Source organism: Lethenteron reissneri, chromosome 53 (genome assembly GCF_015708825.2).
Source record: "Lethenteron reissneri isolate LAM-NWPU_2019-01 chromosome 53, ASM1570882v1, whole genome shotgun sequence".
Lineage (NCBI taxonomy): Eukaryota > Metazoa > Chordata > Hyperoartia > Petromyzontiformes > Petromyzontidae > Lethenteron > Lethenteron reissneri.
Window position 1 is genome coordinate 6,576,903 of NC_083831.1, and position 27,527 is coordinate 6,604,429.

Consider the following 27,527-nt stretch of genomic DNA (forward strand, 5'->3'; position numbering starts at 1 on the left):
TTTTGTTGACGTGACACATGCAACGAAATTTGCCGTATCAGGTGGTGGCGGGTTTAACGACACATTCATATTTACACGATCTAACCTAACAAGGAACTATTATGGGTACAACACCACCACCGCCGCCACCGCCGCCACCACCGCCACCACCACCAGCAGCAACCCCGCCACCACCACCGCCACCATCAACCCCGCCGCTACCACCGCCACCACCACCGCCGCCACCACCACCAACCCCGCCACCGCCACCACCGCCATCGCCACCACCAACCCCGCCACTACCACCGCCACCACCACCGCCACCACCACCGCCACCACCACCGCCACCACCACCACCGCCACCACCGCCACCACCGCCGCCACCGCCACGATCACAGCAGCACAGACCCGACTGCCACACCCCACGGGAATTCAGATGAAGCCTGCAAATTGCATAGCTCGTGGTGATTCATGGTCGCTCCTTCTGCTATCCACCCCTCCCCCAACCTGCCCCCCAAAGTCAATTTATACAACGGTCAAATTCTGCTTCGTGCCCGTCGTACAAAGACGGCCCCCGTGTCCTCGATTTCACGTGATTCCTTCGCTCCATTTAGGCGAGGACCATTGGAAGGCGGCAGCGGTTGGCGGTGGTTGGCGTACCGCGGGAATGAAACTCGTCAAGCCGAGTTCGACAGCTGCCCCTGTCGCTGACCCGCAGCGACGGGTGATGCCCGAGCTAGAGATGGGCCATCCTCCTCTTCACTAACACCGCCCAGCCACTAACCCGGGTGCTTGAGGTTCGGTCAATCAACTCCGATGACCAACATGGCATAGGGAGATAAACTATTTTTATTTGAACAGGTAAGGTCCACTGAGCTATGTAGCTCTTTTTCAGAAGCGACCTGGACACGTATTACAGCTCAACGGAGGGGCTTATCGTCGTCACGTGGAAATTTGTAGCATCAGCAAAATACTCTGAACGCATGTTGGTTCTAAACCGGAGGACCCGGAGAAAAATCCACGCGACCACGGGGAGAACATGCAAACTCGAAATACACAGCAGCAGGCGTCAAGGTCAGGATCGAACCCCCGACCTCCTGTAGACCGGGCGAGGTAGTTAACATCTCCTAGCCACCGTGATGATGAGAGAGAGAGAGAGACGCAAACTCCAAATATACAGCAGCAGGCGTCAGGGTCAGGATCGAACCCATGACCTTCTGTAGACCAGGCGAGGTAGTTAACATCTCCTAGCTACCGTGGCACCCCACGATGATTGATTTCATCCAACAGCGGACTGATTATAATCAATCCCGATATGACTCCCGGATGTTGACGATGATGACGATCTTAATGGGCACATTACAACAGCAAAAATCATGGATGCACAATTGTAATTCAATTACTCTACCTGTATAAATAATAGCGCCATTCCATAGATTCCGTGAGCGTAGAACAGCAGACACTTTTACCACTGAACTAATGAGTCATTAAATGACCGCTTACTGGGGCACTCTGGGTGATTTTCCTGAATTACAATAAAAAAAAACCCGAAGATCATAAAATAAAATCACCAAGTAATTAGGCGTCAATTGTAGGCCATGAGTTCCGGTGCTGTGACCTAAATGCCATATGCGAATAGAGTACAGTGCCATGTGTAGATAGAGTACAGTGCCATGTGTAAAGAGAGTACAGTGCCATGTGTAAATAGAGTACAGTGCCATGTGTAAATAGAGTATAGTGCAATATGTAAATAGAGTATAGTGCAATATGTAAATAAAGTACAGTGCCATACACTACACTATACACTACTATACACTACACTATACACTATATACACAAACCTCCACAAATCTGACTATCGCCTGATGAAGCTGGTTGTAATTACTGGCGAAACGGCGTTACTCAGATTGTGAATGTTGTGGCTTGGCTCTCCAACACACCGGTTAGTGCTGTACTAGTATACTACACTATGCACTACAACACTATACACTACACACCACTATACACACTACACTATACACTACACTACACACTACACACTAGTGCTGTACTAGTGACGAATTCGCCACGTTTTGTCTACGTGACAACCCTTACTAGTTGGCTGTGTCGGGTGGTGGCGGGTTTAACGACACATTCATATATCCACGCAATCTAACCTAAAAGACCTATATTATGGACACTACACTATATACTACTATAAACGACACTATACAATGCACTACACACTACTATACACTACACTATACACTACCATATACACTACACTATACACTACACCAGTGGTTCTCAACCTGGGGTGTACGTGAGGTGACTTATAAATGTGTGAAATGATATCGTACATGAGAGTCATCGGTGAATAATCATGTTGCATGAATCTGCCAATATACAATAGCTACGATTGTTTTTTTTAAATCCAGATGCCAACCTGGAGCGATATAAGAAAACTTTTTAAACTCGTTGATCGTAAACGATGTCGGTTAACAAGAGTAACCAGCTAAGGCCGAATTGTTTTGTATTCGCTTGCAAGTTACTGCCAGCTAGTTAGGGATAACCTCACAAATGTTGAGAACAACCACAGCTTTAGTGGAGGCATGCGGCATCGCTGTACGGCTGACCCCGTATTCTTGCACAGGGAAACTGAGTTTTCTGGTCCAAACGGCGTACAGCCGTTTCAATCAGGGCAACAACAGAAACATGATTTGTGTCTATTTGTTTGTGTTTCTCCTTGGTGATGGGACTCTGTAGGATGTTGAGATGTCTTAGGGGCACGGGGTGACCTCGGTAACGTCTGAATTGGTCTGTAACAAGGTCGGGCTCTGGCCAGGGGTTGACAGCCAACAACCAGCAGCCACGCTCCTTCCTGGACTTGTAACCCAGAGGTCGTCTACTTCGACTCCAATCTCCCGGCACGACAGTTTCCTACCCCCCCCCCCACCTGCACCCCCCCACCCGCACCACCCCCCCACTCGCACCACCACCCCCCCACCCGCACCACCACCCCCCCACCCGCACCACCACCCCCCCACCCGCACCACCACCCCCCCACCCGCACCACCACCCCCCCACCCGCACCACCACCCCCCCACCCGCACCACCACCCCCCCACCCGCACCACCACCCCCCCCACCCGCACCACCCCCCCACCCTCATCACCACCCCCCCACCCTCAGCACTACCCCCCCCCACCCGCACCCCCCCCACCTGCACCACCCCCCCACCCTCATCACCACCCCTCCACCCTCAGCACTACCCCCCCCACCTGCACCCCCCCCCCACCTGCACCACCCCCCCACCTGCACTACCACAGTTCGACCATCGGCAAGGTGCCCAGAAAACGTGGAACGGTGCCACCTGCGACTATCGGTGGTGGCGCGTGGCGAGAAATGTTACTGCTCGTGCGCCGTTCTGTTCAGCGGCTGCTGCTGCTGCTGTGGCGTTATCTTGGTTGTGGTCTGGGACTGTTTTGGTGGTGCTGTTGTTGCTGCCTAGCCCCAATCTTGATAAATGTGACTTATATACTCTTAGGTTTTTCGGTAAAGTCACGTAGGTAAAAACATAATTATATATAAATAACTAATTTAATAAAATTTTTGGGTTTTTTTTACCTACGTGACTTTACCAAAAAAAACCCAAGAGTATGAATCCTTGCAGTCACAGAAGCTTCAAATCTAGAATTAAGTGACTTACATAATTTATTAATGTAGCTTTTATTATATTTCGTGACTCACTGACCTTTTTCTCTATTTTGCAATCCTATCGGTGTGGTTTTGTAATAGTTTTTTGTTGCTAACTCGCCGACCCGCCCCATACTGGAATCACCTGTTGACAAAGAGCTTCATAGCTCATCGGATTGCTCCTTCCGCGGTCCAACGGCTCCAACCACAAGCCACCTTTGGCATGTTTACCGGGCAGCGCGTGTGGTGGGCTCAAGCGTAGATACTCCCGATTTCCAAGACGTCTTGGCCCGCGTGGATGAGTAGACCAAATACTCTCCAGGTGAGCTGCCTAGAGCTCCCTCGAGTGGAGGCCCTTGTGGTGAGAACTGCACCGCGAGATGTTAACTACCTCGCCTGGTGTACAGGAGGTCGTGGGATCGATCACAACCCCGACGCCTGCTGTGTATTTAGAGTGTGCGTGTCTCTCTTTCTCTCATCATCATCATAACGGTGGCTAGAAGATTATAACTACCTCGCCTGGTATACAGGAGGTCGTGGGATCGATCACAACCCCGACACCTGCTGTGTGTTTGGAGTTTGCGTGTCTCTCTCTCTCATCATCATCATCACGGTGGCTGGGAGATGTTAACTACCTCGCCTGGTGTACAGGAGGTCGTGGGTTCGAGCCCAACCCCGACGCCTGCTGTGTATTTGGAATTTGCGTATCTCTCTCTCATCATCATCAGCATCACGGTGGCTAGGAGATGTTAACTACCTCGCCTGGTATACAGGAGGTCGTGGGTTCGATCACGACCCTGACGCCTGCTGCTGCATGTTTGGAGTTTGCGGTGTCTCTCTCTCTCCCCGTGGTCGCGTGGGTTTTTCTCCAGGTTCTCCGTTTTTTCCCTCCACATTTATATTCAACGTGCCCTTAAAGAGCATTTGGCTGCATTACATTCCCACGTGATAAGCCACTTCGTTGAGCTGTCATTTGTGGCCAGGTTACATGTGAAAAAGAGCTACATAGCTCAGTGGGCATTACCTGGTAAAATAAATACAGTAGTAGTTTAGTTTAGTTATAACAGCGTCGCATATCTTCCTATCTGGGGGTCTGCGGTATTGTATATTCAAAATCGACATCACGCGTCATAGAGGATTTAGCTGCTATAAATGTCCGCGTTTGTGATAGCATTGTTTAGAATTGCTGCACAGTGCTGTGTATCTCTAATCTTGGACACCTTCAATGGTGCCGATTGTCGCTGGCTGCCTGGCGCTTCGGTCCTCTCTGGTTCCCTGTGAATATTGCGGTATCACACACTGGACAATGAATAGCAATATATGGGTACATTTACTAAAACTGAAACAACGCCTTTTGGCGTCATCTGGTCCAACACCATGTGAGACTAGGCTCTAAGGAAAGCTGTCTCGGGTGTGGACCAATCAATTTCAAGGACAGTGCATACATTATCAGAGTTGTGTTTTTTGTTTGCATTCCGACTGAAGGTATTGTGGTCAATGCAAACATGACTCCTTGTAAAAAAGGTGTCAGTTTTGTTTGCCAGATAAAAGGGTAAAAAAAACAATAATGAAACAACTAACTCAACAATATGTTGTTTGACCAGGTAAGGCCCCACTGATGTTGAGAACCCGGAGAAAAATCCACGCGACCATGGGGAGAGAGAGAGAGACACGCAAACTTCTGGATTGAACCCACGGCCTCCTGCATACCAGCTGAGATAGTTAACATCTCGCCACCGCTGCGACCCAGCGTGCCTAACAAAGAGCATTGTGGTTATTCAGTGGGTGCTACTCGCTGTGACGTATGTGGCGGTTCAAAAATGTGGTTCTCAACAACAACAAAATGCAAGAACTGAAACTGCAAAGTGCGCAGAGAAGCACGCTTGGAATTATACCTAGAGATAGACAGAGAGCGAGCGAGAGAGACACGTGGATTAGAGGACATCCAAAACTATTAAGTAAATTAAAGCCGCCTCGGGGCAGGCCACGTCATGGCGAGAAGGCGCGACAGCCGATGGGTCAAGATTAATGTGACAACATTCGTGGCGGCCAAGTGGCAGAACGAGTCCGAGAGTGGGTGGCCGGTCGCCGTCGACAAAGGAGATGGAGCGATGAATTCCGCACGGTGGATCCGGTGCATTGCAGGATCATGCGAGGGAGGTTTTCCTAGTGGTTTTGTGGGGGCAGCTTCATCCAGCAGTGGACTGACCATGGCTGATCTGATCACGATGACGCTGATAACCCCTATAATTGCATTCGTTCGAATTATCCCCGTGGACAATGAATTATGCCCATCCCAATCCTGCATCGCATGGACAATTGGGAGAGTACACTGTATGTGGTTTATGTATCAAGCACATCACAGGGGCACAGTAGCTGCAGCAGCAACAGCAGCAGCAGCCCCCCACAGATCCACACACACACAGGTCATTGTCTCCCTGTCCCTTCACTGTGTCACCCTAATGAGCAAGCAACCACCACCAGGCAGCAGAGTGGTGGTGGTGGTGCTGGTGGTGGCATGGCAGTAAGAGACGGTGGTTGGCTTTGGGGGGGGGGAGGCAGTGAGGTTGTTGGGATGGTGGGGGGCCCCATGAGGCTATACTTCACCAGCGAGGGATGAGGAGGAGGCGGAGGAGGGTGGGGAGCGAGGCGGGGCGGGGGGGTCGTGGATCCAGGACTGGTTGGGAGAACCAACCACCACAACACAGGAGCCACCTCCTGGGATTCTTTTTGAGGGCCCCACGAGTCTGGAACAGTGGGGGGTTAATTAGGGCCCCAAAAGAGTAGATTGGGGGGATGCCTGCTGTATATTTAGAGTCTGCATGTCTCTCTCGTCATCACCACGGTGGCTAGGAGATGTTAACTACCTCGCCCGGTGTCTCTCTCCCCGTGGTCCTGTGGATTTTTCTCCAAGTCCTCCGTTTTTCCCTACACATTTGCAAATACGCGATTGAAAAATGTTGTGGCTTGGCTCTCCAACACACCGGTGTTGCTGTACTAGTATACTACACTATACACTACACTAAACACTACACTATACACTACTATACACTACACTATACACTACTATACACTACACTACACACTGGTGCTGTACTAGTGACGAATTGTCCACGTTCTGTTTACGTGACAACCCTTACTAGTTGGCTGTGTCGGGTGGTGGCGGGTTTAACGACACATTTAGATATTTACTCGATATAACCCCCAAAAAAAACCCTCTACTGTGGATGATATTGGTCGCGAAAGCCTACGCGTTGAACTGCGTTTAGAGAATTTGGCTGGAATACATTTCCACACGATAGGTCACTTGAGCTGCAATTTGTGATCACCAGGTCGAAGAACTGCATAACTTAGTGGGCTTTACCTGGTAAAATAAAAAAAAATTGTTGAGTTTTACAGTGTGGTCCAAATGTCTTGTGACCCACGCCCAATTTTTATTTTTTAACCTTAGCATATTCATTCCTGTTTGAAATAAACGTCACTTTTATTAAAGTTACATTTTAGATAATTAAATGGGGGGCGGTGGTCACAAGACATCTGGATCACCCACACACAGTACAACACAACACCATATAACACACACAGTACACACACAACCCCATATAACACACACAGTACACACACAACCCTATATAACACACACAGTACACACACAACCCTATATAACACACACACAGTACACACACAACCCTCTCTAACACACAGTACATACACAACCCTCTCTAACACACAGTACAAACACAATCCTATATAACACACACACAGTACACACACAACCCTATATAACACACACAGTACACACACAATCCTATAACACACACACAGTACAACACAACCCTATATAACACACACACAGTACACAAACAGCCCTATATAACACAGTACAAACACAAGCCCATATAACACACACACAGTACACACACACCCCTATATAACACACACAGTACAAACACAACCCCATATAACACACACAGTACAAACACAACCCTCTCTAACACAGTACACACACAGTCCTATATAACACACAGTACAAACACAAGCCCATATAACACACACACACACACAGTACACACACAACCCATATAACACACAGTACACACACGACCCATATAACACACACACACAGTACACACACAACCCATATAACACACACACACAGTACACACAACCCATATAACACACACACAGTACAAACACAAACCCATATAACACACACACACACAGTACACACACAACCCATATAACACACACACACACACAGTACACACACAACCCATATAACACACACAGTACACACACAGTACACACACAACCCATGTAACACACACAGTATACACACAACCCATATAACACACAGTACACACACACAGTACACACACAACCCATATAACACACACACACAGTACACACACAACCCATATAACACACACACACACAGTACACACACAACCCATATAACACACACAGTACACACACAGTACACACACAACCCATGTAACACACACACACAGTATACACACAACCCATATAACACACACAGTACACACACAACCCATATAACACACACACACACAGTACACACACAACCCATATAACACACACACACACAGTACACACACAACCCATATAACACACACACACAGTACACACACAACCCATATAACACACACACACACAGTACACACACAACCCATATAACACACAGTACACACACAACCCATATAACACACACAGACACACAGCCCATGTAACACACACACACAGTACACACACACAGTACACACACAACCCATATAACACACACACACAGTACACACACAACCCATATAACACACACACACACAGTACACACACAACCCATATCACACACACACAGTACACACACAGTACACACACAACCCATATCACACACACACAACACATATAACACACACACAGTACACACACAACCCATATAACACACAGTACACACACAGTACACACACAACCCATATAACACACAGTACACACACAGCCCTATACAACACACACAGTACACACACAACCCATATAACACACACACACAGTACACACACAATACACACACAGTACTGTGTACAAGTAATACTGCAGATCACGTCCACACTGGACGTCTGTGAAAACAAGAGCTTCATCGCTCATCGGATTCCTCCCGCAGACCAAATAAATATTCTGATTGTGATTCTTGGCGTTTGGCGATGATGTTGCATTGGCAGCGGTGGCGAAAACCACAAATACCCTGACAGCTACTGAACCACATTGGTTTGGGGAATGTCATCGCTTCGCAGTCGTGCTATGAAGGGCCATTGCCTGAAACGTTGGCCTATTATCCATGTTCCTTTGAAGGGGACGGTGTTGTTGTTGTTACAGTACACAGCAGTGTGCACACACACACACAGAGCGTGTAGAGTGCTGAGAGGAGATGTGAGATTAGTCTGAAAGGACTTACTGCACTACAGCAAACTACACAGTGGCAGAAAACGGTGGGTTCGGAAAGGTCCCGAACGTGGTGAAGTATGGTCAAACACCCCCCCCACCACCACCCCCCACCACCACAACCACCCCCCACCACCCCCCCCCCTTCACCACCACCCCTCCCTTCACCACCACCCCCAACACCCCCTCCACCACCACCCCCTCCCCCACCCCACCACCACCAACCTCCACACCACTACCCCCCCTCCACCACCCCCCCTCCACCACCACCCTACCACCCCCCCCTCCACACCACCCCCCCCCTCCACACCACTACCCCCCCCTCCACCACCCCCCCTCCACCACCACCCACCACCCCCCCTCCACCACCACCCCTCCACCACCACCCCCCCTCCACTCCCCCTCCACCCCCCCCCTCCACCACCACCACCCCTCAGCCCCCACCACACCACCAACCCAACCACCACCCCCACCACCCCCACCACCACCCACCCCCCCTCCACCACCACCCACCACCCCCCACCACCCACCACCACCCCCCACCCCTCCACCACCACCCCCCACCACACCACCACCACCCACCACCACCCCCCACCCCTCCACCACCACCCACCACCCCCCACCACCCACCACCACCCCCCACCCCTCCACCACCACCACCCACCACCCCCCACCCCTCCACCACCACCCCCCACCACACCACCAACCCAACCACCACCCCCCACCCCTCCACCACCACCACCCTCCACCACCACCACCCACCACCCCCCACCACCACCCACCACCCCTCCACCACCACCACCCACCACCCCCCACCCCTCCACCACCACCCACCACCCCTCCACCACCACCACCAACCCAACCACCACCCCCCACCCCTCCACCACCACCCCACCACCCCCCACCCCTCCACCACCACCCCCCACCACCCCCCACCCCTCCACCACCACCCCCCACCACACCACCAACCCAACCACCACCCCCCACCCCTCCACCACCACCACCCTCCACCACCACCACCCCCCCACCCCTCCACCACCACCACCCACCACCCCTCCACCACCACCACCCACCACCCCCACCACCCCTCCACCACCACCCACCACCCCTCCACCACCACCACCAACCCAACCACCACCCCCCACCCCTCCACCACCACCCCCCCACCCCTCCACCACCACCCCCCACCACACCACCAACCCAACCACCACCCCCCACCCCTCCACCACCACCCCCCACCACACCACCAACCCAACCACCACCCCCCACCACCCACCACCACCAACCCAACCACCACCCCCCACCACACCACCCCCCACCACCACCACCAACCCAACCACCACCCCCACCACACCACCAACCCAACCACCACCCCCCAGACAGTCACGTGGGCGGGAGCCGCAAGTTGTTGTCGCTGTTTATTCCACAACCTAACGGGGGGCGGCTAAAGTGGAAATTATTTGTCACAGAGCACAGCGCACTGTACACACATCACAGCGCACTGTACACACGTGACAGCGCACTGTACACTGTACAGCACTGTACGACACAGCGACCCACGGGGAGAGAGAAACACGAAAACTCCAAATACACAGCAGCAGGCGTCAGGGTCGGGGTCAAACCCACGACCTCCTGCACACCAGGCGAGGTAGTCAACATCTCACCACCTCAAACCCACGACCTCCTGCACACCAGGCGAGGTAGTTAACATCTCCTAGCCACTTTAAACCCACGACCTCCTGCACACCAGGCGAGGTAGTTAACATCTCCTAGCCACCTCAAACCCACGACCTCCTGCATACCAGGCGAGGTAGTTAACATCTCCTAGCCACTTTAAACCCACGACCTCCTGTACACCAGGCGAGGTAGTTAACATCTCCTAGCCACTTTAAACCCACGACCTCCTGCACACCAGGCGAGGTAGTCAACATCTCACCACCTCAAACCCACGACCTCCTGCACACCAGGCGAGGTAGTCAACATCTCACCACCTCAAACCCACGACCTCCTGCACACCAGGCGAGGTAGTTAACATCTCCTAGCCACTTTAAACCCACGGCCTCCTGTACACCAGGCGAGGTAGTTAACATCTCCTAGCCACGTTAAACCCACGACCTCCTGCACACCAGGCGAGGTAGTTAACATCTCCTAGCCACGTTAAACCCACGACCTCCTGCACACCAGGCGAGGTAGTTAACATCTCCTAGCCACTTTAAACCCACGACCTCCTGCACACCAGGCGAGGTAGTCAACATCTCACCACCTCAAACCCACGACCTCCTGCACACCAGGCGAGGTAGTCAACATCTCACCACCTCAAACCCACGACCTCCTGCACACCAGGCGAGGTAGTCAACATCTCACCACCTCAAACCCACGACCTCCTGCACACCAGGCGAGGTAGTTAACATCTCCTAGCCACTTTAAACCCACGACCTCCTGCACACCAGGCGAGGTAGTTAACATCTCATAGCCACTTTAAACTCACGACCTCCTGCACACCAGGCGAGGTAGTCAACATCTCACCACCTCAAACCCACGACCTCCTGCACACCAGGCGAGGTAGTCAACATCTCACCACCTCAAACCCACGACCTCCTGCACACCAGGCGAGGTAGTCAACATCTCACCACCTCAAACCCACGACCTCCTGTACACCAGGCGAGGTAGTTAACATCTCATAGCCACTTTAAACTCACGACCTCCTGCACACCAGGCGAGGTAGTTAACATCTCATAGCCACTTTAAACCCACGACCTCCTGCACACCAGGCGAGGTAGTTAACGGGCACGCTCTCTCTCTCCTTTGGCTGTCATGCCAGCAACGTGTCTCATCATCCATCAGCCCATCACTTTTGGCAATGAGCACAGCACATCATGGTCAATGTCCCAGTCAACATGGAACGTTGGGCCAACGTTGGCATGGGCGGCATGGGCGCCACGGTGGTGAGATGTTAACTACCTCGCCAGGTGTACTGAAGTCCGTCGGTTCGATCCCGACCCTGACGACGCCTGCTGCTGTATATTTGGAGTTTGCGTGTCTCTCTCTCATCATCATCACGGTGGCTAGGAGATGTTGACTACCTCGCCTGGTGTACAGGAGGTCGTGGGTTAGATCCCAACCTTGACGACGCCTGCTGCTGTATATTTGGAGTTTGCGTGTCTCTCTCTCCCTGTGGTCGCGTGGATTTTTCTCCGGGGCCTCTGGGTTTTCACCTCCACATTTAGAATCGACATCACGCGTTCAGAGCATTTGGCTGCCATACATTTCCATTCGTGGCCTGGTCGCTTCTGAACAAGGGCTACATAGCTCAGTGAGCTTTACCTGGTAAAATAGAAGAAAAAAAACACGTTTAGTTTTGTGGTTGGAACCGTTGGGCCACGGTTCCAACTAGGATTTAAATTCTGGCTGGGGATTAACAAAGCTCATCATCCATGCAGGGTCGATAAAAACAAGTACCATGATATTTACATCAATAGCATGCTTCAAAACCAGGCTACGGTCTACATTATAGACTGCCAGTACACTCACCAAGGTTAAACACATTCCTGCGGAGGGAGCTGGTAGGAACGTTGGGTTGCTCGGTCAATGGCCTGCAGGGTCAACGGCGGCGTGGTGTATTCCGCAAATATGCCCGACTGTGAGGGCGGGCACAAGCCGGCGTGAGTAGGTTAAACGTTGAGTTTTATAAGGGCACCACGGGGTGACCAGCCCCTCCCCACCCAGCCCCACCCCCCACCCAGCCCCACCCAGCTCCACCCTCCCCACCCAGCCCCTCCCCACCCAGCCCCTCCCTACCCAGCCCCACCCTGCTCACCCAGCCCCTCCCCACCCTCCCCTCCCCACCCAGCCCCTTCCTCCCCACTCAGCCCCTTTCCACTCAGCCCCTCCCCACCCAGCCCCACCCAGCCCCACCCTCCTCACCCAGCCCATCCCCACCCTCCCCTCCCCATCCAGCTCCCCTCCACCCTCCCCACCCAGCCCCTCCCTGCACGACGGACACAATAATCCCCTGTGGGCTGGTGTAACCAGGAGGTTCCTACCAGTATAACCAGGCTACAGTCTACAGTATAGACTGCCAGTACACTCACCAAACTTAATAACCAGGCTACAGTCTGCATTATAGACTGCCAGTACACTCACTCAGCTTAATAACCAGGCTACAGTCTACATTATAGACTGCCAGTACACTCACCCAGCTTAAACACCAGGCTACAGTCTACATCATAGACTGCCAGTACACTCACCAAACTTAAACACCGGGCTAAAGTCTACATCATAGACTGCCAGTACACTCACCAAACTGAATAACCAGGCTACAGTCTACATTATAGACGTGACTTTACCGAAAGAACCAAAGAATAGACAATTCACTTTAGACTCTTTTCGACTTTGGCTATTGCCACTGTATAATGACCTCAGGACAGTACGGCCGTCAGCAAATCCTACACGCAGTTAATAATTTCTCAATCCAAAGCCGTGCCTTCATCATACCTCCGCTCCGATTTTGTTGTTTTAAACATTTTTTTTCCTCCCAAGGTCGTGGTCGTTGTCCTTCCTAAGCTCTGAGATTGTCTTCGAAAAGCCATCTCAGTTGCTCAGTGCTGCAGAGATGCCGTCAGTCAACCAACACACGTGGTGGCTTTCACTTCCCATCACTTTGGTGAGATCTTGGATGATGATGATGATGACCTCATCAGTTTCCATTGAAGCAAAATTGCCTTTTCATGATCGACAAAAGCCAGGAATTAATGCTTTACTGTGCCGAACAATGCATGTCCCCACTCTGTACGCATGTACATGTGTCTACTCCAGAGTACATATTCACACATCCAAGCGTAGTTGCACCTCCATTCTGCTATTGCACCTCCGATGAGCAGAGTTGGCTACGTACGGTGCAGAAGAAGTTCAACATGTAATATAGGGGAGCGGTGGGGCAGCGGTTAGCGCACTGCGCTACGAACCCGGCCACCCGCTCAGGTTGACACCGGTGACGATTCATTATCTGAACCCGTCCTGGGCCTCCCGTAGGTCGACTCAGCCACAAATGAGCACCTGGTACGGTGCGTAATCATCGCCACTGGGGAGACAAAGGCGGCCGGGTGTGGTGGTGCTGGACACCCACCCCCTCGTGTGACTTCATCGGTGCTCGCCAACGGCACTTGCCCAAAAGTCTGTGGAGGCTATACGGGGGATCTTTGTCTTTGTGTCAACGTGCACAGAGTATTCTCTTTGTGTGTTCTAGTCAGATCAGCTGTGTGTGTGTGTGTACATGGCCGGTGATTTCCGGCTCAAGTGAGCACTCATAGTTCATTTCATGTTGACATCCCGGACCCGGAACACACAGGAAATTCCACATTCCTACGGCGGGGGCGAGTCGATCCATGGGGCAGCCACTGTTGACTTCCTTACAAAGCGGTACTCATTTGAATGACCCCAGGATTTGAACCCTCACCCGTCTTATTGGGAGCCACCCTACATTGAAAAAAATGGAAAAAAATACATACGGTATTTCAAAGGAAGTCACGTTCTTATGTCCCTGCCATAAGAATGTGGAATTCCCACCACTGGCTCTGCAGGGCTGCAAACGGGAGATCAGCACCAATGCCTCAATTCTCACTTGCATCAAGCAGGACGCCACTGTATGTACAACTATTGCTTTAGTTCACCAGGTTCAGCAGCGACCCTGGCTGTCACGAAATAACAGCTCAGAGAAAGTGCCTTATCATCGTCATCACGTGGACATTCACAACAGCCACATGCTCCAAATGCACGTTTATAAATGTGGAGGGAAAGACCGGTGGACCCGGAGAAAAATCCACTCCGACCACAGGGAGAGTGAGACACCGCAAACTCCAAATATACAGCAACAGGCGTTGTCAGGGTCGGGAACAAACCCACGACCTCCTGTATACCTGGCGAGGTAGTCAACATCTCCTAGCCACCGTGATGATGATGAGAGAGAGAGAGACACGCAAACTCCAAATATACAGCAGCAGGCGTTGTCAGGGTCGGGATCGAACCCACGACCTCCTGTGCACCAGGAGAGGTAGTCAACATCTCCTAGCCACCGTGACGATGATGATGAGAGAGAGACACGCAAACTCCAAATATACAGCAGCAGGCGTTGTCAGGGTCGGGAACGAACCCACGACCTCCTGTACACCAGGAGAGGTAGATAACATCTCCTAGCCACCGTGATGATGATGAGAGAGAGAGACACGCAGACTCCAAATACACAGCAGCAGCAGGCGTCAGGGTCGGGAACGAACCCACGACCTCCTGTACACCAGGCAAGGTAGTCAACATCTCCTAGCCACCGTGACGATGATGAGAGAGAGACACGCAAACTCCAAATATACAGCAGCAGGCGATGTCAGGGTCGGGATCGAACCCACGACCTGCTGTACACCAGGCGAGGTAGTTAACATCTCATAGCCACCGTGATGATGATGATGAGAGAGAGAGAGACATGCAGACTCCAAATACACAGCAGCAGCAGGCGTCAGGGTCGGGAACGAACCCACGACCTCCTGTACACCAGGCGAGGTAGTCAACATCTCCTAGCCACCGTGATGATGATGAGAGAGAGAGACATGCAAACTCCAAATACACAGCAGCAGCAGGCATTGTCAGGGTCGGAAACGAACTCACGACCTCCTGTACACCAGGCGAGGTAGTCAACATCTCCTTACATCGTGGTCAGAGCATTCCACTCACAATAGGAAAGTTGCGGGGTCAAACCTTTGCCGGAGGGGTCAACAAACAACCGACTAAAGGGCACGCCACCGAACATGTGGCCTCGCCCCGTCATAGGAATGTGGAATTTCCACCACATCACGTGCTCATATATGTATTGTTTTATCTTCATCAGGAACATTTCTCTCTTTCGGCGGACATGTAAATGCCGCGTTCATCAAATCGATCCCGGTTAATATTGACCCTTAACACCGTTTGACACATCGCATCAACGTGGTATCGATTGATCCGTAGCATCAGCGTGTTATCGATTGATACGTCGCATCAGCGTGATATCGATTGATACGTAGCATCAACATGTTATCGATTGATCCGTAGCATCAACGTGTTATCGATTGATACGTAGCATCAACGTGCTATCGATTGATACGTAGCATCAACGTGCTATCGATTGATCCGTAGCATCAACGTGTTATCGATTGATCCGTAGCATCAAAGTGTTATCGATTGATACGTAGCATCAACGTGTTATCGATTGATCCGTAGCATCAACGTGTTATCGATTGATCCGTAGCATCAACGTGTTATCGATTGATCCGTAGCATCAACGTGTTATCGATTGATCCGTAGCATCAACGTGTTATCGATTGATCCGTAGCATCAACGTGTTATCGATTGATCCGTAGCATCAACGTGTTATCAATTGATCCGTAGCATCAACGTGTTATCGATTGATCCGTAGCATCAACGTGTTATCGATTGATACGTAGCTTCAACGTGTTATCGATTGATACGTAGCATCAACGTGCTATCGATTGATACGTAGCATCAACGTGTTATCGATTGATCCGTAGCATCAACGTGTTATCGATTGATCCGTAGCATCAACGTGTTATCGATTGATACGTAGCATCAACGTGTTATCGATTGATCTGTAGCATCAACGTGTTATCGATTGATACGTAGCATCAACGTGTTATCGATTGATACGTAGCATCAACGTGTTATCGATTGATCCGTAGCATCAACGTGCTATCGATTGATACGTAGCATCAACGTGTTATCGATTGATCCGTAGCATCAACGTGTTATCGATTGATACGTAGCTTCAACTTGTTATCGATTGATACGTTCCATCAACGTGCTATCGATCCGTAGCATCAGCGTGTTATCGATTGATCCGTATCATCAACGTGTTATCGATTGATACGTAGATTCAACGTGTTATCGATTGATACGTAGCATCAACCTGTTATCGATCCGTAGCAGCAACGTGTTATCGATTGATACGTTGCATCAACGTGATATCGATTGATACGTTACATCAACGTGCTATCGATCCGTAGCATCAGCGTGTTATCGATTGATCCGTATCATCAATGTGTTATCGATTGATACGTAGCATCAACGTGATATCGATCCGTAGCATCAACGTGTTATCGATTGAGGCGTCTCATGCCCAGCGTGGTGAAGTATGACCAACAACAAACCAACCACCACCACCACCCTCACGGGTGGGGCAATGCTCTCATCTAGCAGTGGATTTGACAGGCATGTACAGTACACTGTACACAGTACAGTGCGGTGTACAGTTTCAGTGTGCAATGCAGCACTGCGATGTGTAGGGTGATGTGCTGCGTGCGCACTGTACCGTGCACAGCACTGTATTCTATACAGTATCGTGCTGTACACAGCACTGTATGTACTGTATACAGTGCTTTGTATAGTGTGTTGCGTACAGTACATTGTGTGCTGTATGTGCACGGTACAGTGCTGTATTCTGTACAGTGCTGTATTCTGTACAGTCTGTGTGTGTGACTCTGTGTGTGTCTGTGTGTGTGTGACTCTGTGTCATTGTCTGTGTGTGTGACTGTGTGTGTGTGTGTGTCTGTGTGTGACTCTGTGTGTCATTGTCTGTGTGTGTGACTGTGTGTGTGTGTCTGTGTGACTGTGTGTGTGTCATTGTCTGTGTGTGTGACTGTGTGTGTCTGTGTGACTGTGTGTGTGTCATTGTCTGTGTGTGTGACTGTGTGTGTGTCTGTGTGACTGTGTGTATGACTGTGTGTCTTTGTGTGTGTGTCTCTGTGTGACTATGTGTGTGTCTGTCTTTGTGTGTGTGACTCTGTGTGTGTCATTTTCTGTGTGTGTGTAACTGTGTGTGTGACTGTGTGTGTGTCTGTGTGTGTGTGGCTGTGTGTGTGTCTCAGTGTGTGTGCGCAACTCTGTGTGTGTGACTCTGTGTGTGTGGCTCTGTGTGTGTGTCTGTGTGCGACTGTGTGTGTGTGTCTCTGTGTGTGTGGCTGTGTCTGTGTGTGTCTCTGTGTGCACTTGCCCCTACAGTCTGTTCAGGCTATACGGGGGATCTTTGTCTTTGTCTCTGTGTGTGTGTGTGTCTGTGCGTGTGTCTGTGTGTGTGCGACTGTGTGTGTGTGTCTGTGTGTGGCTCTGTGTGTGTGTGTCTGTGTGTTTCTCTGTGTGTTAGCGCGCTGCGCTCCGAACCCGGCGAGCCGAGTTCGATTCGCGCTCACGGCCAACACCGGTGACAGCGATTATCTGAACCGGTCCTGGGCCTCCCCTGGGTCGACTCAGCCTCAAATGAGTACCTGGTGCGGTGTGTAGTAAACATCGCCACTGGGGAGACAAAGGCGGCCGGGCGTGGTGCTGGCCACCCACCCCCTCGTGTGCTGTGCCGGCCTTCACAGGTGCTGCTCGCTAACAGCACTTGCCCCAACAGTCTGTGAAGGCTACACGGGGGATCTTTGTCTTTGTATCCTGCAAATGGTCCCGTGCCTCCCAGTGATTGCACTGCAGTCGTGTTGAGTGCATCTGAGTTGCCTTATGCAAGTGTGTACAGTCACTGCAATCATCATTTAGGTCTGCACGGTTGTGCTGTTGTTGCTGGTGGCGGTGTGTGTGGTGGTGTGTGTGGTGTGTGTGTGGTGTGTGTGTGGTGTGTGTGGTGTGTGTGTGGTGTGTGTATGTGTGGTGGTGTGTGTGTGTATGTGTGTGTGTATGTGGTGGTGTGTGTATGTGTGTGGTGTATGTGGGGTGTGTGTGTGGTGTGTATGTGTGTGTGGTGTGTGTGTGGTGTGTGTGTGGTGTGTGTGGTGTGTGTGTGGTGTGTGTATGTGTGGTGGTGTGTGTGTGTATGTGTGTGTGTATGTGTGTGTGTATGTGTGGTGGTGTGTGTATGTGTGTGGTGTATGTGTGGTGTGTGTGTATGTGTGGTGGTGTGCGTGGTGGTGTGTGTGTATGTGTGGTGTGTGTGTATATGTGTGTGTGTATGTGTAGTGTGTGTATGTGTGCGTGGTGGCGTGTGTGTGTGGTGTGTGTGCGTGGTGGTGTCTGTGTATGTGTGTGTATGTGGTGGTGTGTGTGTATGTGTGTGTGTATGTGTGGTGTGTGTGTATGTGTGTATGGAATGCGTATACGGCAGAGTCGGGGCAGCAGCGTGAAACATCACAAATGGGGCTCCGTGTTGCGACACGTGGGGGGGGAATAGGGGGGCCGCGGTGAGAGATTGCACAGAGGGGAGAGGCAGCGGGGGGGGGGCAGAGAGACAGACAGAGAATCAGAGATGTGGAGAGACACTGCGAGACAGAAATTAAACACGCAGACAGACACGGGGAGAATGAAGGAGACACAGAGACAGAGAGAGACACCGACATGTAGACAGAGGGCCTTGGGGAGAGAGACGAGAGGGGAGAGACAAAGAAACAGAGACTCGGACGAAAGACAGAGACACGGAGTGAGACGGACAGACATTGAACACATTCCTGCGGAGGGAGCTGCTTGTAGGAACGTTGGGTTGCTCGGTCAATGGCCTGCAGGGTCAACGGCGGCGTGGTGTATTCCGCAAATATGGCTGACTGTGAGGGCGGGCACAAGCCGGCGTGAGTAGGTTAAACGTTGAGTTTTATAAGGGCACCACGGGGTGACCAGCCCCTCCCCACCCAGCCCAACCCCTCCCACCCTCTCCACCCAGCCCCTCCCACCCCCACCCAGCCCCTCCCCACCCAGCCCCTCCCAACCCTCCCCACCCTCCCCTCCCCACCCAGCCCCTCCCCACCCTCCCCTCCCCACCCTCGCCTCACCCAGCCCCACCCTCCCCACCCAGCCCCTCCCCACCCTCCCCTCCCCACCCTCGCCTCACCCAGCCCCACCCTCCCCACCCAGCCCCACCCTCCCCACCCAGCCCCACCCAGCCCCACCCTCTCCACCCAGCCCCTCCCCACCTAGCCCCTCCCTGCACGACGGACACAATAATCCCCTGTGGGCTGGTGTAACCAGGAGGTTCCTACCAGTACATGCATGGGTGACAGACACACCTGCCGGGGTGGACATGGAGACAGGCAAGAGATACGTCGAGAGACGGACAGGCATTGACACGGTGAGAGCGACAGAGAGACAGGCAAAGAGTCGGACTGAGAGAGAGAGAGAGACACCCACACTGACACGGAGAAATGGATGGGTAGCCTCAGACAGATAGATAAGATGTCCAGGGTGGCCCAGATGTCTTGTGACCCCCCCCCCATTTAATTCTCTAAAACGTACTTTTATTTTTTTCAAAAGCAAGGTTTATTTCAAAAACAGAAACCAATGTGCAAATAAAAAAAAAATTAGGGGTCAATTTATTGAGGGGGGGGGGGGGGAGGTCACAATATATCTGGACCACCATATCTGTACATTCAACACCAAACGCAGGGAAACACAAATCGCTTAGACAACGAGTCTTGAGACGGACACTGACAGTCAGACAAAGAGGGACAGAAGCCACGGGGGTGGGGGGGGGGCATGAGTGAAAACAATCATGGGTACGGCACATATGGACACGTGCTCCACGATTTCACCAGCCACTGTGTCAGTCACGTTGAGTTCACTGCTGGATGAAAGCTTCCCCAAAGCTGCCAAGACTCAACTGAGCTGTGCAGCTCTTTTAAAGAAGCGACCTGGGCACGAATGATTGCTCAACGAAGTGGATTATGACGTGGATGTATATCGCAGCCAAATACTCTCGAAAACGCGTGATGTTCATTCTAAATATGGAGAGGAAAAACTGGAGAACCCGGAGGAAAACCCACGCGACCACGGAGAGAGAGAGAGAGACACCGCAAACTCCAAACATGCAGCAGCAGGCGTCAGGGTCGTGATCGAACCCACGACCTCCTGTATACCAGGCGAGGTAGTTAACATCTCCTAGCCACCGTGATGATGAGAGAGAGAGAGACACCGCAAACTCCGAATATACAGCAGCAGGCGTCAGGGTCAGGATCGAACCCATGACCTCCTGTAGACCAGGCGAGGTAGCTAACATCTCATAGCCACCGTGATGATGATGAGAGAGAGAGACACCGCAAACTCCGAATATACAGCAGCAGGCGTCGTCAGGATCGGGAACGAACCCACGATCTCCTGCATACCAGGCGAGGTAGTTAACATCTCATAGCCACCGTGATGATGATGAGAGAGAGAGACACGCAGACTCCGAATATACAGCAGCAGGCGTCGTCAGCGTCGGGATCGAACCCACGACCTCCTGCGTACCAGTCAACATCCCCTAGCCACCGTGATGATGATGATAATGAGAGAGACACGCAGACTGCAAATATACAGCAGCAGGCGTCAGGGTCGAAATCGAACCCACGACCTCCTGTATACCTGGCGAGGTAGTTAACATATCCTCGTCACCGTGGTGATGATGAGAGAGAGACACGCAGACTCCACATATACAATAGCAGGCGTCAGGGTCGGGATGGAACCCACGACCTCCTCCATACCAGGCGAGGTAGTTAACATCTCCTAGCCACCGTGATGATGATGAGAGAGAGAGAGACACGCAAACTCCAAATATACAGCAGCAGGCGTCAGGGTCGGGATGGAACCCACGACCTCCTGTAGACCAGGCGAGGTAGTCAACATCTCGCCACCGCTGGGCCCTCCAAAGCACTCATCACAATCATGCAATGCAATAGTCCACACAGCACCCGCACACGAACCGATTCATCGCTCCATCTCTCCCGGCGGACGTGCCCTATTCCTATTATGATTCTTGACCATCTCGCATCGTCTCCTGCGTAAGCGCCTCACACTAATTCGATTCACCCGGCAATGCACCACCTCATCTCATCGGATACCAGAAGCTGAGCAGGTTTGAGCCTCTTCTTGGTTCTTTCGGTAAAGTCACGTAGAAGGGAAGTAATAAAATAATAATAAAACATAATAAAAGAAAATAATTCTCACGACGTTTCGGCTACAACGCAAGCAGCCGTCTTCAGGTGTTTTATTTTTATTATTTTATTACTTCCCTTCTACGTGACTTTACCGAAAGAACCAAGAAGATGAATCCCTGCAGTCACGAAAGCTTTAAATCGAAATTTAAGGTTTGAGCCTGTTTAGTTGTCCTTCCCCCCCGCACCTTCGATGAGCATAGTTGGCTACGTACGGTGTGAAAGAAGTTCAACATACGTACGACATACGTACGTACGTAAAAATAGGTTTGTATAGGCTGCTGCTGCTGCTGCAAGGGCCACTAAGCCTGTCATCAGCAAACGGTGCGTAAAAAAAATTATCGGTTGTATTGTACAATACTCCAAAGTCTACACTCCCTGCCTTCACAGGGCAGCACTGACGAGTGCAGTAAAGTAACCCCCACGACCCGCATGGCAAGGCGAGGCCCTCATCCAGCAGTGGATTGACCAGAGGGCGCTTCGTGCAGCCGGGCAGCGGTGGTGGCGCTACGCTGTCGCGCACGTGGCTGGCGCTGTGGAGGCAGCAGCGGCGGCGAGGGTTGGTGGGTCACGCACAGATTGCACGGAAAACTCCCTTCTACCCGTGGGTGGGCGTCGAGGAGGTGCCCGTAGCCCGGATCGCCGGGAGAAGGAGGCGGGACAGGACGAATGTGCACTCGTCGCCGTTCTGCTTCCATCTGTACGGGGATAGAGCGTTGCTCCCTCGCACAAGGTGCGGGGATTCCTCTGGGTTCTCCGGTTTCCTCCCCGCGTGAATAGTCAACACGACTCGTCGTTAATTGGCACTGAAAACCATCCTAAAATATAAAAAAAACCCAACGCAGCGGCTAGGAGCCTGCTGAAAAACAGTCTTACGACTCGGCGTGGGCTCTCTTGGATAAACAAGTAAAGAATAAGTGTGTACATGTGCTGTGGTGAGGTTTAGAGCAACGCTCTTCACTCATTTTCAGAGGTCAGGGGCCCACTTTCGCCGATAAGGCATCATTGTTGTGTTGCGGGTCGCCATGCATTTCAAACCATTGGGGGTTTGTGACAGCATCAGGACTTAGACGATGATGATGATGGGGAGCTTTATCAACATTTGTGTATTGTCAGGGGGCGGTCTGCACGTCAGGGGCCGCACTAAAGGCCACCAGAGTTTTCAAGTTTCAACTTTTCAAATTCATGTATTAGGTATAGAGCCCTGTGAGCCATTCGGCTCTTGAATCGGGTGCAACCGCAACAAACAAAAAACAAGAACATGAACAAAAAACATCTTAAAGTGACTATGTGACTGAGTGCAAACAGAAAATCCAAGAAAAGACGGCAAAATATTGCAGAAAAACACTGTACACAAAATGTGCAAAAATCCCAGTGGGATGCAAGTCAAACAACAACAACCACAAGACAACTTAGATTAAGGCCATCAGTCTAATTCCGTACTACAACAAACAAACATGGCCAAACCGAAAAACTTTTAAAAAATCACCAAAATAAAGCCATAAAAGCGATGAAACAGTGGTCATAGGAACTGTGACCGAATTTTCACAACAAACAACATCAACAACATGTACTACCAAAACCCTACAGCCATAGCTGGCTGCATGAGTCACTCCACAACAGCAGGAGCATCAGTCGGAGTATCAACATTTTTCAATGCCGCCAGTGAAGACCACTGTGATTAAGAGTGTTCGCCTGCTGCTAGACATTTCCACGTGATGATGATGATCATAAGCCACTTTATTGGGCTATCAATTGCGGTGGCCAAGTCGCTTCTGAAAAATGGCTTCACAACTCAGTGAGGCCTTACCTCGTAAAAGAAAAAATAGTTTAGTTCATCGTGTAGTTGAAGTCCACCTGCACTGCTTACACGGTTGCAAATTTGTTGTTGCAAGCTACTGGATTCAAAACAAATGGCTCAACACGGCCAGTCTAAGTGGCTTCCAGTTAACAGACTGTTGCTGTCCCGTCTAAAGACCACGACACCATCCATGTGAATCAAACCGGCCGTGGCTTTGAGACAATCCACGTGCAAAAGACACATTTTGGAGTGTAAACGTCTCTTGAGTTTAGCACCAACGCATGGGTAGCAAAACCAGCAATGGCCTGGGTATGAGGCAGAGGTCGCAACCGGGTACCCGATACCCGTACCCTACCCGATACCCGGCTACCCGGCCGGGTACGGGTACCCGTGTGCGTCCGGGTACGGGTAGACCGTGAGTCACTGGTGAGTCACCGTTTGTCACTCATTTCCCAACGTCTTGTCTCTTCTCACAATTCAAGTTCCTAGAATCAACCCACCCGCGCCTGCAACATGGCTTCATCCCAGAGGTCGCAATCAGGTAACCGATACCCGTACCCTACCCGTTACCCGGCCGGGTACGGGTAGGGTACGGGTATGGCCGGGTACGGGTAGGGTACGGGTACGGCGGGGAACGGGTAGTACGGGTACCTGTTTGCAACCCTGGTGCGGCCGGGTACCGGTACGGGTAAGGAATCAAAACCCGTTTGCGACCTCTGGTATGAGACCAACACGAAACAGCACAGGTATTTAAAACTAAAGCCGTGGCCACAAGGCCTCCGTCCACTTGGGCTTTAAGACCAATCCTGAGAATGATACGACCGGCTATATCTCGGTTTAAGACCATCTCTGAGTCGAATGCCAACTCCAGGTTTTAAGGCCAACCCTGGGTTTTAACGACTGCTTGCGTTTAAGACACCGCTGGTTTATAAGCTTGGCTCGGGTCAAAGATTTGTGACCGACACCGCTACTGTAGAGATCAAGACGATCGCCGGCTCGATCTCCCGGCGCGGCAGCCGTGAACGACGTTTTAAGTTCGTCAAATCTTCCCCCCGCGTTTGAGTCGATTGGAAGGTTGCGTGCGACGGGGTAGATTTGGGGGGGGCGCTCCCCGCTGCTTCCAAGACGTCTGGCCAGTTTGTCCGAGTTGGCCAAACATGCTCTGTTAGGGGGGGCTCTCTTGAGGCCACTTTGGTCTGGCCAGTTTGTCCGAGTTGGCTAAACATGCTCTGTTAGGGGGGGCTCTCTTAAGGCCACTTTGGTCTGGCCAGTGCGTCTGAGTTGGCCAAACATACTCTGTTAGGGGGGCTCTCTTAAGGCCACTTTGGTCTGGCCAGTGCGTCTGAGTTGGCCAAACATGCTCTGTTAGGGGGGCTCTCTTAAAGCCACTTTGGTCTGGCCAGTGCGTCTGAGTTGGCCAAACATGCTCTGTTAGGGGGGCTCTCTTAAGGCCACTTTGGTCTGGCCAGTGCGTCTGAGTTGGCTAAACATGCTCTGTTAGGGGGGCTCTCTTAAGGCCACTTTAGTCTGGCCAGTGCGTCCGAATTGGCCAAACATGCTCTTAATTTGGAGCTTTCGTGACTGCAGGAATTACTCTTTGGTTCTTTCGGTAAAGTCACGTATAAAGATAAAATAATAAATTAAATACTAGCATACGACGTTTCGATTGCAACACAAGCAATCATCATCAGGTATAAATGAAATAGAAACACAAATCTAGTACACTTAGAAATGGAATGTAATACATTCCATTTCTGCTGATGATTGCTTGTGTTGCAATCGAAACGTCGTATGCTAGTATTTAATTTATTATGTTTTCTTTATACGTGACTTTACCGAAAGAACCAAAGAGCAAACATGCTCTGTTAGGGGGGGCTCTCATGAGGCCCCTTTGGTCTGGCCAGTGCGTCTGAGTTGGCCAAACATGCTCTGTTAGGGGGGGGCTCTCATGAGGCCCCTTTGGTCTGGCCAGTGCGTCTGAGTTGGCCAAACATGCTCTGTTAGGGGGGGGCTCTCATGAGGCCCCTTTGGTGGATGCAATTCTGTCAGAAGTGGCACGGGCACGGAATTGCAGGGCTGCACCTTCACCGAGGTTTAGGACCATTCCTGGGCTGAGCAGAAAGCCTTTTGCTTGAGCCGACGGTTTTGGGGATAAGAACAACCCTTGGTTCAACCACACTACCACACGCTTGGGCTCCGAGACCAGGAGCTTGAGTGAGTTCCACATCTCCGCCGCTCGCTCCGAAGCGTAAAAGTCCAGCACGGCCAAATTATTTTTCGATTTAAAGCTTTCGTGACTGCAGGGATTCATCTTCTTGGTTCTTTCGGTAAAGTCACGTAGAATGGAAATAATAAAATAATAAAAATAAAATTATTCGCACAAATATTGTTGGATATATTTCCTGCTAAAAAGAAAAACGGGTGCTTAAAAAAAAACAAATACGAATTTACTGAGCATTCCAAAATCACATTGCAATGCGGGCTTCGTGAAAATGATTTTTTTTAAAAACCAGATACAACGGGATGTAAGCCTCCCCTGGGCTTAGCCCGGTATGTGTGGAGTACAGTACAACTCTACACGCACACACATCAACAACAGCATCAATATTCGCCACTCAGTGGTGCTGACGTGGCCGAGGCGCTTGTGCCAGGCTAGGTGCACTTTTGAGACCGTGTCAAGTGGCGATGGCTCGTTGGCAAGTCACAGTCGGATAGACCCAGCGGGGCGTTACAGGGTCCATAGTCACCGTACATACCGATACACACACACACAGCCACACACATACATACACAGCCACACACACACAGTAACATACACACAGCCACACACACACACAGCCACACACACACAGCCACACACATACCTACACACACACAGCCACACACACACACAGCCACACACACACAGCCACACACACAGTCACACACACACACAGTCACACACACAGCCACACACACATAGCCACACACAGCCACAGACACACACACAGCCACACACACACAGACACACACACAGCCACACACACAGCCACACACACAGTCACACACACAGCCACACACACACAGCCACACACACACAGCCACAGTCACACACACAGCCACACACACACAGCCACACACACACAGCCACACACAGCCACACACACACAGCCACACACACACAGACACACAGACACACAGACACAGCCACACACACACAGCCACACACACACAGCCACACACACACAGCCACACACACACAGACACACACACAGCCACACACACACAGACACACACACACAGCCACACACACAGACACACACACACAGACACACACACACAGCCACACACACACAGCCACACACACACAGCCACACACACACAGACACACAGACACACACACAGCCACACACACACAGACACACAGACACACACACAGACACACACACACACAGACACACACACACAGACATACGGACAGACACATTCACGGACAGATGGATAGACATACAAACACAACATACTGTACAAACACATGCCTACATACATGTACATACTGTACATATTTTAGACGCACAAAGACAAAGCTCCCCCGTGTAGCCTTCACAGACTGTCGGGGCAAGTGCTGTTAGCGAGCACCTATGAAGGCCGCACACAAGATGCCGACAGACACACAATGACATAGACACACACAGACTCACACAGTTAGACACA

General features: G+C 51.3%; 1 pseudogene; it reads right to left on the bottom strand.

Moving 5' to 3' along the window:
* LOC133356313 (zinc finger protein DPF3-like) overlaps positions 1-27,527 on the bottom strand; it is a 95,888-nt pseudogene that overhangs the window by 65,945 nt on the left and 2,416 nt on the right.